The sequence below is a fragment of the Psittacula echo genome, assembly GCF_963264785.1.
Source record: "Psittacula echo genome assembly, chromosome: 7".
Taxonomy (NCBI): domain Eukaryota; kingdom Metazoa; phylum Chordata; class Aves; order Psittaciformes; family Psittacidae; genus Psittacula; species Psittacula echo.
The window spans coordinates 23,129,558-23,146,018 of record NC_137740.1 but is presented as its reverse complement, the minus strand read 5'-3'; the positions used below and the strand labels follow the sequence as shown (position 1 = coordinate 23,146,018).

The following is a 16,461-nucleotide window of genomic DNA, read 5'->3' as shown; positions in this document are numbered from 1 at the left end:
TTCAAATACTACCATATTGAAGTGTGAAAAGCACCAGGAAGTAATAGATGTGGTTTATAATAATGCTGTAAGGACCAACCATCACTGGAAGGGGGATCAAGTTTGTCATGCAGTAAACACAAGCCATTTTAATATTCCATGCTGGCATGAGGTGTGTTATAGGAATAGAGGGATTGCACTATGATCTCATTGAGTGATGTGCAGTTTGGCTGTCCTCTAGCCTTTTTCTTCTACTTTTTTAATACTTTATTCTGTGTGTGTGTGTGAAAATTGTGTGTTTGCATAAGCTAGTCAAAATGAATTACAGGTTTCAGAAATCTTTCCTACTGAAATAAATGATTTAAAAGATGCCCTGTGTGTGAAGTTTTCATTTCTCATTAAAAAAAACTGCATTGATATTCCAGGTTTTGCGAAATGGAATTTGAGTGTCTTTCAGAATGATGCTGATATCAGCTGGAATTTTGGTAGCTTTTTTCAATGAACCTCTGAAATGTAGCATGTAAACATGCCGTTGTCTGTTGGTACAAAATAAATCCAAAAGCTAGCAGGAAAATACAGTTCTTTGAAGAGATTTATGTTTGGTTTCAGAGATCTTTCTGTCAAATGCTGTGGTTTTTCTCTAGGGCAGTTTCAGATTTTTTTTCTGTTGTCTCTGTACTTACAGAACTGACAAATTTAAACTCACTGAAAGCAGTCATCAAGCAGATTGGTTCCTAACTTAAGGAGTAACTGCATGAAAGATAAACTGAAAATGAAAAACAAATTAATAGCAGGCAAAGCCTTGCACTGTATTAGCTTTTGTTTGGTGTTGCTTCTCTACTTTCTGTGACTTTGGAATTCTTTACGCCTTACTGAAGAGCATCATACAGCCCTCAGTGGGAAATGCTGTGGGTTCAGGATGGGGAATGCTTGTCGGTTTGTGAGTCTTTGGCTCCTTCTTTTGGATTTTGTTTTGGTTTTGTTTAGTTTTTCCCCTTCCCGACAGTGGGACAATTCCTTTTTAAATGTATTTACAAAGAGGGAAGGAATAAAGTAGATTTTTATACCCTCCCTTTTTCCTTGTTTCCAGATTACTGAGTCTGAGGAAATGCTTTGTGCTTGATAGTGTAAAAAGAAGCATAACTAATTAGCCGGTGATTTCTATTTTCCTTTGTTTGTTCCTTTTCAAAGCTCTTTTTTGTTACCGGTGAGTTTCTAATGAACATTTTCTGCTGAACTGCTTTATTAACTCAAATGCCAACTCCATCTTCTCATGCAGGAGCCTGAGACCCCCAAGTTGAGAGGCACAGACAGAGTAAAGTGAGTCTTGGTTCAGATGCTTCTTATAATCATAGAATAGTTAGGGTTGGAAAAGACCTTAAGGATGCTGGGGATGGACTATTCATCAGGGACTGTAGTGACAGGACAAGGGGTAGCGGGTTCAAACTTAAACAGGGGAAGTTTAGATTGGATATAAGGAAGAAATTCTTTACTGTGAGGGTGGTGAGGCACTGGAATGGGTTGCCCAGGGACGTTGTGAATGCTCCATCCCTGGTGGTGTTCAAGGCCAGGTTGGATGAGGCCTTGGGTGACATGGTTTAGTGTGAGGTGTCCCTGCCCATGGCAGGGGGGTTGGAACTAGATGATCTTAAGGTCCTTTCTAACCCTAACTATTCTATGATTCTATCTAGTTCCAACACCCCTGCCATGGGCAGGGACACCTCACACTAAACCATGCCACCCAAGGCTCTGTTCTTCTCAGAAAAGGTTTGGGTTTGGTTTTTTTTTCTCCCATGTTTCACCTGCATCTCTGTTTACAAGAATGCCAGGAATTCCAAGTCTGGTGCTATCCTGTTAGCTCCATCATTTATCTGGGACTTCTGTATTTCATGTACTTTCTTGCCTTTAAATAATTGAGGCCTATAGCATCTTTCTGCAGTGCCTGTTAGATGGGGTTGGAGTGAGGGTTCTTTGAAGCACTGTTGGCTTTTTGATTTGGTGGGGGTTTTTTTGTTTTGTTTGGGGTGGTTTGGGGTTTTTTTTTTCAAATCAAGGAACATGTCAAGGACTCCTTTGGCATGTCTCCTTGCATGCTTGTCTCTTGGACTGCTGCTTATAGGAAAAAGCTTTCAATCCACAGAATGAGAAGACTGATGGGGGAAAGGCATCTCATCTCTCCCTTGCCTCCCAGCTGGAGTGATTTGCGTTGTGGGTATAATTCCTGCTCTCTTTCGCCATGTGCATATGCTAGTGAGCCCATCAACTGAATCTTCCTTTTGAAATTGTAAGAAGTATGAACTATTGCCTTGGTTTTGTAACTTCATCTTTGGTGGTTTTTTGTTTGGTTTGTTTTTTTTTTTCTTTTTTGTATGTGAAGGAACCACAGTGGGAGGAGGGAGCTTCATATCTGTGAGAGAAACAGAGAAACCAAGCCACAGATGCATGAAATAAGCAAGCTGAAAAGAGAAGATGACCTTTTCCCTTTCTTTTTTTGTATTAAGCTTAGTTTTTGTAAGCGAGAAAGGTAACAAAAATGCAAGTGGATGATATCCAGATGTAAGCAGATGATGTCGTTTTGGCATGAACTATATGCCTTGATTGAACAGTGGGAGATAGGTTTTTCATAACAGCAAATAAATTGAATACAGAAGACTGAATCCATGCTTCTAACTTGTAAGTAATATTTTTTATTAGTTTTCACTGAAATTGAGCATTATTCATGAAACATGTATGCTTACATAGGTAATTTTTGTCTTTGCACTGGTATTTGCCTCATTCAGTTCCCCATTTTTAGTTCAATTTGGTACTTAAAGGAAAAAATGCAGATCCAGAGTAAAACCTTCTGTTTGTTGCCCTGAACTGGTACAAGAGACTGTTAGTTGCTGCTGTGCAAAACTCTCCTTTACTAAATGTCTTTTATCTTGCTCTCTGAAAGAAGCGGCTTGTATGTAATGTGTACAACGTGGTAGAGCAATATGACAGGGACCTGATGAAAAGTTTCAGCATTTAAGATGTTGCAATTTTTATTCTGAAACATTAAAGAGCATTTCCTGCTCAAAGTAGATCTGCAAAGGGAAAAAAGCAGGGGTGGGGAATGGTTTGTGTGTAGCAAAACACAAAATTAAATTGGTCCAAGCCCTTTTTTTTTTTTTTTTTTTTTTTTTTAAGCTAAAAAGAGACTTTACACAAGCATACAGCCAGCAATGAAGTGCTGTATCTTTTCAGGTAGGAAAATGTTTCCCTTTCAGTATGGAAAAAAGGATAAGGAGCTGAATGGTTTTCCAATCAAATAATAATATAGCTAAATGTTTAAAAATTAATTATTTGTTGGAAGATGCATGTTACAGCCACAGGTAAACTGTGTCTTGCGTTGCTCACTACCTGACTGCAAAATTTCTTCAATGTTTTAGAATGACTGGAATATAGAAAGCAGCTCATTCTGCAGGTAAGGATGTATGGAAATATAGTGAGCAAGCATGAGAATGGGGAGCCATTGCCTCTTACAGGAGCAATCCCAAAGCAGTGGCTTAGATAAAAACTGGTATTGCAAACGGCTCAGCAGCGTTACGTAACAGAACTGGGAAAAAACATATGCAAATTCCAAGTTCCCAATGCTGAAACAGCAATATGGACTTCAATGAGTATAAACATGTATCTAAGATTTATCCAAAACAAGACTTTCTAAATGGAGTAATTGTGATCTATTTATTGTTTTGGGGATATTTGGTATTAGAGAGCATTTTATGAACTTGCTTTGTGCTACCTATCCAAAATATTGTATAGGCAATTGCTAAACCCGTGTCACTGTCAGCTCAATATTCCCCATCAGCATGAAATCTATAATACACCACTGCTGCTTTTGTTCTAATACCCTCTCTTGGATACATGTATTAGATAGAGGCTTTAGAGGAAAGAGTAAAGCTACAGCATGCAGATGAGCACTGAACTTTTAGCAAGGTAACTTCTGACACTTAATGACAGGCTTCTGTATTGAAAGCTTTACAGTTTCATTTCATTAATTTCATCCAATATTATGATGGTTGTAATAATGAAAACATTTGTTTCTCTCTTAGTTTCCTTGATGTAATCCATTGAAATGTATGTTAATAGAAATCAAAATACTTCTGAGAACTATATTGAAAATTATGTTTAAAATAACCTTCCTCCAGAAACTTACTTAATTTTGACTGTTTCAGTAATACGGATTGGAAAACAGGCCCACAGTCAGCACAGCTGAGAGCTGTAGGGACTTCTCAGGTAAGATTAAATAATAATTTAAAAAGTAACACATAGCAACACTATTTCTAATCTTGTTTTGACCCAGAAGCCTTTGCTTGACAGCACAAGAGACTACATGGGAGTTCCCAACAGCCCTGCTTTCCATTGCAGAATGAATCTCTTAAAGACTGGATAGCAACTGAATGACTCAAGAATCATCTTGCTCTTTCTACCAAGAATTTGTAAGTAGTCGTGTACATCAAAATACTTCATAGTCATCATGTAGCATGTCCTGAAATGTACTGGGTGTAATAGTTTGGAGAGACTGTATTCAACAGCACATTTGGTGGTCTTTTGTACTGAACCTCTTTGACGCTCACTAGAAAATCACCAGATGGAAAATAAGGATGGTTCTCCGTATACTTGCTCTGTTTTAACTTAACCTAGAGTCTTGCTTCTAGTCTCTGAATACCACAGCGACAGAGAAATGAGAATTCATTCCTGATGTCTCTTGCCTGCAGTACTGTATACAGCCTAAGCTTTAGGATAGTTTTGTGACTGTCATCTGGAAGCAAGGTTGTACATAAAGCCCTTTGTATGAAGCTTACTTTTTCATAAATCCCGAAGTGTATCTGGGGAGTGGACAGAGGGAGGAAAGATGTGGGGCTTTCAGTCCCTGTTCTAGAAAGAATGTTTTTCAAAGAGGGTCAGAGCTGTGCGTATAAGATTGTAAAGAGCAGAACCAGCGTGTCATCAATGCACCAACTTGGAGCCAGTGTGAAATATGTTCCAGGCTTTGTGTTAAATCTTGGTTTACATCATCAGAGACATCTGTACATTATTACTTATTTTTAGGAGTCAAAATTCTTTGTCGAATGTCTACACATAAGGTTATTGCACACAGCTTTGCATGTAATTTGTGAGGTGTTGGAATAAGGAAACTATTTCAGGATGAATGTATTAGCCATTTGGTTATCCGAGAATATCTGCTAGGCATTATACAGAGACACATCATGCTTGCTACTATAGTATCCAATAAATGTTTACTAAACAACATCTTGCTTAAATCATATTCTTGTGGTTTTGTTTTTCCAGTCACATTTGGCCGAATGAGAGCTGTCAAGCAACTTGATGGTTGTAAGACTTCAAGGGAAGCTGTTCCTCAAGAGTGTGGCAATGCCTTACTGCCCTATTCATAATACTGGCAAGCAGTTAATGTATCTGATTTTAACACGGGATTCATCAATTGGTGTCAGAGTGCCTCAGAGGAAGCTGGTATCATTATGCCCTACTGCAACAGATGGAGAAACTGAGGCACAGCAGAGAGGTAGTAAGTGTTGTGTTCAGTGTGCAACAGTGACAGCGCAAGGCTGGAGTTTAAGCCAGCTCTGCCGAGGTTATATGCAGTATACTTTTCCAGTGGTTCATAAATGCATAGAATAAGCAATAACTTGTCACAGCACATCTGCTCCAGTGTTTCTGACAAAAGTGTATCTGTTATCCTGATTTAAATCACAGGTTTTGACACTGATGATGTGTGGAGGTGAAGCCTATCAGTGGCCTTGCTGTGTCTCTCAGGCAGAGAAAAATGTTGGGCAAGCTAAATCATTTAAATCCTGGTACTGCCAGGGCTGGTGATGGGTGTATATGGAAATGGAACCCCAGGGATTACAGTGGGGCTCCATGCAGACAGAACGATCTCTTGCACTCAAAGAAGTTTGTAATATCCAAACCACTATAAGAAAATAGTCTCTAGACAAAGCTTACTGAGCTGAAGAATTTCCAATAGCACATCAGGTAATGCTCCCAAGAACTGGTTTATTTAAGATTAATAGTGCATTTAGATGACTGTGAGATAGCAGGAGCAGTAGGCTAAGTCTTCTGCCAGTCTCGGCGTGAGCCCTTGGGCCTTTTGCCATTTGTTTGCACAAAAGCGGCATGGGGAAATATGAGTAAAACAGTATCTTCAAGTGAAAAAGATAAGGAAAAAAATCATAGAATGGTTAAAGTTCGAAAGGACCTTAAGATCATCTAGTTCCAATCCCCTGCCATGATCAGGGACATCTTCCACTAGACCAGATTGCTCCAAGCCCTCTTCAACCTAGCCCTGAACACTGACAGAGATGGAGCATTTACCACGTCCTTGGGCAGCCTGTTCCAGTGCCTCATAAGGCATTTTATTATTAAGGAATTATGCATTGACTACATCTATATTTAAAAATGTATATAGAAAATTGCTTTTCAGCTTTTCAAAATCTTGTATTTTCTGTATGTATCAGCTTAATTTTTTCTACTCCAATGAAACTAGTATTAAATAAAAATAATACGAAACAAAAAAAAATTAATAATATTTCTCAAATAATGACTTTACATTAGTAAGTGACAACTATAATATTGGTCTCACAAAATAAGTGAAGTCTGAAGATGCAGCTACTTCCGCTCTCCAACTATATTGCAGCAAAGTCAGGAATTCAAGAAGCCAACAGGAAAGTATCTCTGATAGGACAAGCAGTCTGTTTTCTGTATTTCCTGAGAAATACAAGAAGACATTCCAAAAATAAAAGGCACGATAAAGCTCTGCTGCACTAAAAAAAAAAAAAAAAAAAAAGCCATCTTTTCAGGTTCATTTTTAAATGAGTTCAAGAAAATAAAATCATTAGTTTTATCACGTGGACTTACAGCATTGTCCTGTAATTGTGCACAGCATGACCCACGTTAGCTACACTAACAAGATGAATAATTTAATTCTCAATCCAGAAGAATTCACTCTGTTTACTTCAAAGTATCCATTTCTGTTCTTCTTGAAAAACACCTGGAGTCCAAAATGATTGATTAGTTCCAAGTATGAAAAGGAAAGTGCACAAAGCTCTTATTTCACCCCCATATTATGGTCCTTTTCAAGCATAAAAGGTGGTAACAAATCCTGCAAGGCTTATACGTTTATTATTTTCTGTAACTCAGTGCTTTATGTTGCCTTTTGATTCTTGAAGTGCTGCTTTTTCAGCATATACAGTGGAGGGGGTGGGTTGTCCTGCTGTGTATGTATGAAGAGCTTCCAAAGGAGGCTTTTGTGATGCATCAGGCTGGTTCACTTTGAGCTCATCAAGTCCTTCAGTTAAGCATGAGTTTTTCCATATATGGTTCTGCATGTCATTTCATATAGTTAGATAATGACATTGAAGGCTCTGATGATATCAACCCAGTATTTGTTCCTTCAGTGTCAAGGATATGCAATGAAAATGTAATAGGCAGTTAAAGTAAAAATATGCTGCTGACAAGGAAATAACAAATTGGATTAAGTCAATGCTGTTTCAAATGTTGGTAACTAGATGAATTTTAATTTCTTGTGGTTCATTTCAAAGACCTGTTTAGGCACCTAACACTCCATATTTTAAGGTTATATTACTGTTTTAAATCTACTTCCTAATTCACTTTAGTATTTAGAAAATGTATTATTCCCACATTGTGAAACTCAAAGAGGCTCTTTACCCATATTCTGTAACACCAGAAATGGAAAAGAAACATCTAAAGTAAGAGAAGATTGTCACATGAACAACTGTGCTTAAACTGACTATAAATAAAAGATATGTTTCACACCATCAAGGTGGGAAAGTTTCTGTTGCAGCTCCTCAAAGGAACACTGGGGAGCAAGCTCCTAATGGTGGGGTTTGTTTTGTGGGGCTTAATTAGATCGTGAAAGAATTATGCTACTACTTAGATGTCTGAAATACTATGAAACAGCATTTTGTGATATAGAAGGTCTCTTCTGAACTGCAGTCTCTCATGAACAGTCTCAAGACTGTTAAATATTGAAGGAAATGTCACCTTCTAAAAGTACTTATTTTAGAATATCATATTCTCAAGTGTAAGCAGTACAAAATATTAATTTGAGTCCAGTTATACTGCAAGGACAACTATGCCTGGCTAGAATAGCACAATTCTTACTGAGATGTGCCACTTCCTGGGAGCCAGCAGGGTAGCCCTGAATTTCCTTAGGTTATGCTTTCTATTGAAATTCAAGTTTGTAAGGTGAAAATTTTCAAATTATGATGTGTGAACATCAAAGAATGTGAGGTTTCAGGTACCTGGGGGCCTGTTCATTGTAATTTAAATTGCTCCTCTTGGATGTCTTGGCTACTCAGAAAATGCAAGTTTAACTGATGCAGCTTTTCCAAAGATGGACTTTGGTTCCTTTGTTAGTATTAGAAAATGATGTGGAAAAACAAATAAACATGTTTTGTACATAAGTAATTACAAGCTATGGAAAAACGTTCTTTTAATTTTCCCTAAAAGATCAGGCTAAAGATTTGAAGTCATAACACGTTTCTTGTGGTAACCCAAATTTAAGTCATGTGAATCGAGAGCTGTAAGGATTCCATTAGCACATACGGAAAGTGGGATTGGATCTGCAAAGGTATTGACAGTATGGCATGTTGTGAAGTATTATTTTTTTTAAATTAAAAATCAAACAAAACCCTTGAGTGGCTTTACAGCTATCCCACAGTGCCAGCACGCTTTAATTTCCATTAAAACTGAATTTGCCACGCTCTTCATTTTAAATGGAAATAGTGTTCTGCTTGTGTCACTACTGAGCTTTATTTTTTCCCAGTAAAAATATGTTTGTATTAGATTTACTTTTAACAGGAAATCCCTGTGAATATGTTTGTCTTGGTGATCTGCTGCTGCTTTAGATGAAAATTGCTATACCAGTCAGCTTGTAGGAGGATAACTTTTTTTTTTTCCTAAATCTGTCAATTTAAATCCAGTGTATGCTGCTAGATATATTGAAATAAATGTGGTTTGTTTCTGCTTGTAAAAGAGGTGTCTCATCCCAATACACAAAGGCTGTTTCTCATTTTGTTGTTTTGGGTTTTTTGAGCAATATCTATCTATTTTGCTGGAATGTGTCTGCTAATACATGTGAATAAATAAATTTAGTAAATCATCTGTTGTACCTGACACTTCTCTTCTGCTTTTCTTGTTTCCTTCCCCAGTCCTCAGAGGAATTTCAAGGCTGTGCCAGGCCACCCTCAGGACTGCTTCTGGGGATCCCTTCCATTCCTCTGACGCTCCATAGCAGCAGCTACTGAATTCACGTACTCCTTGTGCTCTGTCTTCATGAGCTTTTCAGCAAACTGTAGGGCAGAGGCACTCTTCTACTTTGCTTCAAAATCTGCCCCTTCCGTCTGCCCTGTAGCAACTCTTTAGGCCCAGCCTCTTCAGGCATTCAGGGAATAGGATAAAGCCCATTTTTCTGTTTCCATGAGACTAAGTGCTTCATCAGTGTGCAGTGATCCTCAGTAAGACCATTCAGGAAAATGCTGTTACCTGTGGTTTCCAGGTTGTCAGAAATGTTATTAACCCTTACAACCCTATAATGTTATTAACCCTTATATGGGGAGGGGAGAGAGGAGAGGGATGATCAAAAAAGTTGAAGTTTAGCTAATGTGAAGCATTTTCTCAGTTGAATTCTGAGAATTTAATACTTACGTTGACTACAGTAGTGATTTTGAATTATTTTTTTTTTCCTTGATGCAGCTCTTTTCCAGAAAGAATTGCTGGATGCTTTACAGATCATATAGAAAAGGAGAAGTCATCTAGGAAAAGTAGCAATGTATTTCCAAATAAGGTTCGTGCCAGTGAGATGCAGCTTTAGTGGGAGTTGCTAGCTCTTCTTCAGGGGAAGGTTTTCTTTGCTGCCTTTCTTCTGATGACCATTTCTATTCCATTTTCAGATTATGGTGACCAAGCACAGCTTTTGCTATGTGTGAGTGGTGTAGCCGGTGCAGGAGAGTTGCACAAGGTGGGCTGTAATAGTGAAGTCCCTGAAAACACAGGCTAAACACAGTTCTGCTCATTTATCTTTTTTTTTTTTTTCTACTCTATTCCTTCTTGCCATGTTTTTTTAAGGCTGGCTTCAGATTGACATGATTAAGCAAGATCCCACTTCAGATTCCTGATGATCCCAGCTCTGTTTCGTATTAACACTGAGAATTTTTTTGTTTTGTTTGTGGTTGAGAGGCTTCCCCCTGCTTCACCCCACCTGAGATTGTTCAAGAAATTTTGAACGGAGTGCTTAATGATTTCCAGTGCTTCCTCTTGACATTTTAGTTTTGGAGAATGAGCAATGCCTCCGCTGGGGACTTCCCTGGCAGATCCATGTCTGAACAGCCACGGCTGGCTTCCAAGAACATTAAATTCCAGCTGCTTTTCCATCCAAGGCAAGGTTAGTTTAGTATCCCCCTTCCTCCCTGTGTCTTTACAGCAGGAGATATTCTAGCCAACGTATTCGTCATGTTTCTGAGCCTCCCTGCTGCTTGATTTATGCAGAGAGCACTAGAGAGAGATATTCCAGAGCTGTACACTGAGTGTGAACTACCTGCAGGTGTGCAGCAGGGCATGATAGCCCAGCATGGCTTGGTCCATACGTACACTGATTAGTTCCAACATGTAGATGAACAGAGCTGAGATTATACCCTGCATGTTCAAGCACACAAAGGGTGTTGTTTCAGTCATGTGGGTGAACCTTGTGAAATGCTGGAGACTTGGTTCTGTGGGAGCCACACAGAGAGGCTGAGGTGGAGTGAGGGATGCTAAGACCAAGTTGATTCTTGCATCTTTCCTCACTTATGAAAAGCAGCAGTGAAACAGTGTGGTGAAATACTAGGTTAAACTGTAGATAACAGTAAACAAGGCTTCAAGAAAATTCACATCTCTCCTTAATGCTCCCTGTTATTTTTTGATGTTGTGCAGTTTATGCATTATGTGAGATGAAGCAAGTGACTTATGCCTGGTTTTTTTAAGATTGGTTATGCATATTTGGTGCCCGGCTTAACACTTCAAGGGAAATAATTTTCAGCGGTATAATGGACTGTTTGAGTCTCTCTTGTCAACTGGGAGTTTGAGTATGCAGCACACTTGGAAATTCAGCCCATCCTGACCTCGCAACTGGCAAAGGAGAAATCCAAGCCTATCAACTGCTATTTCAACCTGAGATTCCCGCTTGCCCTTGTCTCATCTGAGCAGGATAAAACATACCTCGTGCTCTTTCAAATTTGGTTTCACATGTGCAGCCTCATGATGAAAGGCACCGCATTGTTTTTAGAAACCCCAAATGTAGCCAGTCTCCAGCTGGTAAAATTGTCATCGTTCACAGCCTAATTGAACTACGGAAATTTACCCAAGTAGAGGATCAGGTCCAGTATACACAGCTGGGAACCAAGCTGAGCTCAGTAACTATCTGTGCTCAGTAGTAAGCCCAAGCCAACTGGGTTGCGCACAGATATTTCTCCTAGGTAGCAGCACAGGGATCAATGTGCTTTTGTTCACTTGTATCCATGTTGTCCCTAGTTCTCATTTTCCTTCAAAGCAATGCCTTACTGACATCGAAAGGGAAAGGCACCATAGATGAAAACTGATCACCTTTTTCTGATGATTCAGAGAAAAACTTTACTGCCTTTACATTTTAACTTCTCCCAAAGTGGTTCTTGTTTGTTGCTTACTTTTCTTTGTTTATGAAACAAGTACAAGTTATGCTTTGTATGAGAGGGTGAGAGAACAGCAATAGATTTTTAGGAGTGGTCATTTCTCACTGATAGCACTGATGCAGGTGAGAAACTTAGAGGAAGTTTTGCTTAGGTATTACATTTGTCTGTGGCTCTGTGGTCATAATTTTTCTCAAAGCTTGTCTGCAGATCTGTACTAGCACCCAAACCACTAAAATGCTTTAAAGTCAATCGTTTTCTGCCCCTGTGTATTCAGCTACTATGAGCGAATGTTTTAGTTTTCTTTTTTTTTTTCCAGAGTATATGAGATCATTCAAGTAAGGAGACTTGGCAGCCTCCCTGGATGTATAAAGACGGCTGTTTGAATGTCAGACTCAGTGTCTTTCTGACTAAGGATAAATTATTTGGTGTGTTAAATGAGGATTTGTTGCTTTACTTGGCATGAATAAGATATGTTTATTATCAGTGTCCCATCATGATTTACATTGGACTGCAGATTTTTATCTTTTGGAGGTTTTTTTCATGCTTTTATTACTTAAAAGTGTAAGTAATGTCAAGTGTCTCTTGAACAGTTTGGTAATAGAGAGGATAGTAATAGCAAGCTAATACGGTTGTAAGGCCAAGAAAAGGCATTGCAAAACAGAAAATAAACAGGAGTAAATATAAAAGTAATGGCAGGATTGGAAAACCAAGGTGAACATTTGCTTGGGTGTAACTGGTCATTTACAGTCTGTATAATGGTCATTATAAACTGTAACCTATGGAAAAGGTGAATAGGGAATTTCATAAACATGAAGGTAAAAGGTAGAACTTATCAAAAAAAGGTAAAGAAAAATTGTTAATATTTTTAAATTTCTGTTTTGGTATCCAAAATGCCTTGTAGCTCTCAATGGCGGGGGAAGAAAAAAAAATAATCAGGTTTTAAAAAGAATAACGTAAATGCTCCAATTCTTGTGGTCATTGTCAGCTCAGAAAGTGAGTGCACTTTATGTACACCAGTGCCTCCTGTTTGAGACACGAGTCTGGAAGTCCTTGCTTTGTCTCAAGGACGAGCAATTTACAAAGAGATCCACTGCTTGAACTGCCTTTCATTGCCAGGGTCAAGTTATGACGCCTGCATTCTCTGCAGAGGGTGGGTGCTCTGCCCTGCTCAGCTGCTTGGAATGCTGAAGGGGTGGAATTAGTGGCACTTTTTTAAAATGTATTTAACGAGCATTACAGCTTGATTTATAACATCTGGGTCTAACTTGAAATAGTGTTACAAAAAATAAAACATCTGTACAAACAAGCCAGAAAAGATTAATGGAGGTTTATTAACAGCATAGAGTAACAGTGTACACCACCTCGCTTCGTTTTTGTTTAAGTTACACAGGCAGCTAGTCCATCTCTATTGCCATTCGTGACACTACATCTGCGCTCTGGTTTGGGCCCCTTCATTTGCACCCAGTGCAAATGAGTGTCAGTAGATATTCACCTACATTTCTTAAACTGACAAATTGCTTTGTCTTTCACAGAGATTGTACAAGTGCCACTCGCAGCGCAAGTCTGAGCTTTTATCCGGGCAGTATCTCAGAAATGCTAAAAGCACAAAAATATAGTAAATACATACAGTTTCAGTGTGCTGTGTGACTGGTTGTGTGTTTCCATTCTTCATGTCAAAAGAGTCAAGAAACCAAGATACTACTGTTAATCGCAAGGTGGGACACATTGTTAAAGCCCTGTGCTTACTGACAGAAAAGCTGTTCATCTTTTGGCCGTGTTTCAAAACAGAAAATGAAAATGTCAAAATCTGTGCAACAGAGCTGCCTTCTGTTTATACGGTAAGTCGAGAAAGTTGCAAAGTAGACTTCAGGCAAAGGCCTGAAGTACACTTTCATTTTCTGAGCAGAGGAAATAGAAAAGAATTTGGGTTAAGGTTAAAAAGGAACGCAGCTTATAGGCTTGTGATCATCCTCATCTTTTGGGGGGAATTTCTCAATTGGGTTGGTCAGCCAAAGGATCCTGTCTTTGGTTTCTGTTTCATCTTGCCTTTGTGCTGGCTGGGCAGAATCAAAAAGAGGTGCTGCTGAGCTGAGTGTTCTTGGCTCAGGATTATGAGGAGCCCTGAAGTTCAAGCCCAGGATTTCAGTTTCTGTTTGCACTAACAGTGTTGTGATAAAGTGCTGCTTTAGGATCTTGGCCTCTGTGTGTCAGGAGCTTGAGCTGCTGACTTGTTCTTTTTTCTTTTTTTTTTCTTAGCAGCTGAAATTTCTTCAGCACCTGTGTGGATTGATTTCCAACATAGTGTGTTGCAATTAAGTCAGCGTTGGAGGCTGTAAGATGAAAGATAAGCAAGTGGGAGCAGAAAGAAAAATAGAGCAATAACCAAGAGTGCTGCCAGTAAGAACTAAAGAAACAACACTGAACAGTTGGCAAAGTACCCTGTGGCTTCTTTGATAGTCCCTCATCACAAGTAATAAAACACCCCTTGAGTTGTTCTTTACCTACTGGTTGTAAATCCTAGTGTAAAGCTGCCTGTGTTTCCTGGAGTCCTGGGGACCTCACAAAAGCCTCTGCTCTCCCAGAGTCCAGCTTGCCTGGCACATGGAGGAGCAGAAATGAAGGTGGGAAGAGTGGGCATTGCTGAATTTCTCACTCTGTCCTTCAGGGGGAAGAAGGGAAGATTTCAGTGTTGTAGAGGGCTCCCGCCCGAATGTGAAGTCAATAGGCCATATTTTAAAACAAAACACTAGCACATTCAGTATTCCTTACTTTTGCTCCAAATCGCTGCAGCTGTGGTATGTATGAAGCTGTTACTGTTGTGTCTTTTTTAATGTGTTTTAAAATGTGCCTGGAGGTTTGGGGAATTTCTCATTTCTTTTATTTGTATTTTTTTAATTCCTGCTGAAATGGTTTGCTGTTTATATTCAAGCAGAACCTCCAGCAGGAATGAGTAAAATCAAAGAGCATCATAATCTTGAAAGACAGATTGGAGACTGACAGATAGGCCTGGCTTGAAGGAGCCTTTTCACGAGGGATGGGGTAGGCAAAGATTCCAGGAACAGAGCAGCCCCTTTCCTATCTCTCTGTCCATTGCTTTTTCCCATCATTTCTCCTGCCCTACATTGATCTCCTGTGTGTGAAGTGCATATCAAAGCCAGGGTCTCAGCAACAGTGGCCAGTTTCAGCAGCATCCAAAAAGCAACGCTTGTTCAAGCTGGGCAAGCTTGTCCAGCACTTGGCTGCTTGCTGCCTCTTGCTCTCCAAAAGCAGCAGCACTGTCTCACACTTGGAGAAGCTGCTCCTTCTGTTTTCCAGTGGAATATCTGATGCGCTTTCAGTTTCCACACTATAATGCTTTTTAATTCGAGCACAGTTCTTAGCAGCCTGTTTTCACTCAAGAGTACAAGAGTTTTTTCCTTTTGTTAAGCTCCCTGCATCAAGTGACCTGATGTCACATCATTGGCCAGGGGAATGCTGTTGGCCGCAACTGCGTGGGGTTTGGTAGGAGTTCTTACCTTTGTCCAGGAAAGAATCCAACAAAGCAAGGCTCATTTCTCACTGAGTCTTCTCTATGCTCCTCTATTCCAAAAACTGTGTGAGCCAGGGTGGGCAGCAGTACTGCAGCAGGCCAGTCTCACAATGTGTCTGTGATGGGAACATTATGGGAAAAGAACTTCATCGCGAGGAAAAGCAGCTGGCAAAGATAGAATAATGAGTGTGTGTTTTATTTTGCTTTTTTGCATTGTGCAGTGAAGACCCACGTGAATTTTGGAGAGAGGAAAATACAGGAAATGATATTGTCAGATCCCAGGCTTTCCTGCCTTTTTAATGCTAGAAATCTAGATCCCTGGCTGTCTGAGAGCACTCTGAAACGTCTCAATTAAAGTTACCCCAGGTTAGTGGCATTATTAGCATTAGCAGCAGCAGGGACTCTGTGCTCAGATGAGACAGTATTTGGCATGTATTTACCATCTTATCAAATAGTTTAAACTGATTTATAAGCTGGAGCTGCTAGGAGCTGCTAGGGCCTTATTTATTAAGGTGTCTGCTGATGCTCATCTGCCAAGTGATTTTTGTAGTAGGCATTTTCTCATTGAGCCTGATAAATGAGAAATGTGGATGATTTAGAAACCTAGTCTTTAATTCAGGGGCTGAAAAGATACCCCGTCTTTGGTCTGCAAAGCAAAGTTTTGCAAAGACAGTGGAGGACTGAAGTCTTGATAGTCCTGCTGGCAGCGGTTTAGATAGGGAGATAGGAGAGGGGAACATAAGCTCATGTATCTTCAGCACAGCATCAGCCTGCTTATGGTCTTCACTCCTGTCCCAGGTCAAGCTAGAATTATCTATTTGAAATCTTTCCTATATGAGCTTTTCTTACATGACTCTTGGCCAAAAATCAAGCCACTTCCCAAAAGCCTGTCTTCCAGGTGCAGCTTAGTGTTGGCTTTCAGGCAGGTGTACAGATATATAGCAGCAGACTGTTTTCTGATTTATATCACCTTCGTAGCCTGTCTGCACAATGGTATTCAGTTGGATTTTGAATATCTCTTAATGCTAGGAGGCTAACCACACTTGGAGTTGAGTCTTGTCCTTGATATTTCCATCTAGTAGTTTCAGCAGATGTAGAGCTACTATGTATAAAGCTGATGAGGATCCATTTAGAGATTCTTACTTCCCTCATCTTTAAAGGTAGCCCTAGCCTGTAATGTTCTGATAGATCTTCAAAATTTATTGATAATTGCCATGTTAGCTCATCACATTTTCAGTTTCAGGTGGC

The 16,461-nt window shown here is 39.5% G+C and overlaps 1 long non-coding RNA gene across 1 annotated transcript; it reads left to right on the top strand.

Annotated features, from left to right (window-relative positions):
- Positions 1 to 1,764: 1,764 nt before the first annotated feature.
- LOC308223635 lies at positions 1,765 to 9,294 on the top strand. The gene is made up of 3 exons (XR_013957392.1): positions 1,765 to 2,652; positions 4,304 to 4,439; positions 5,293 to 9,294. It is a non-coding gene; the product is annotated as an uncharacterized lncRNA (long non-coding RNA).
- Positions 9,295 to 16,461: the final 7,167 nt, after the last annotated feature.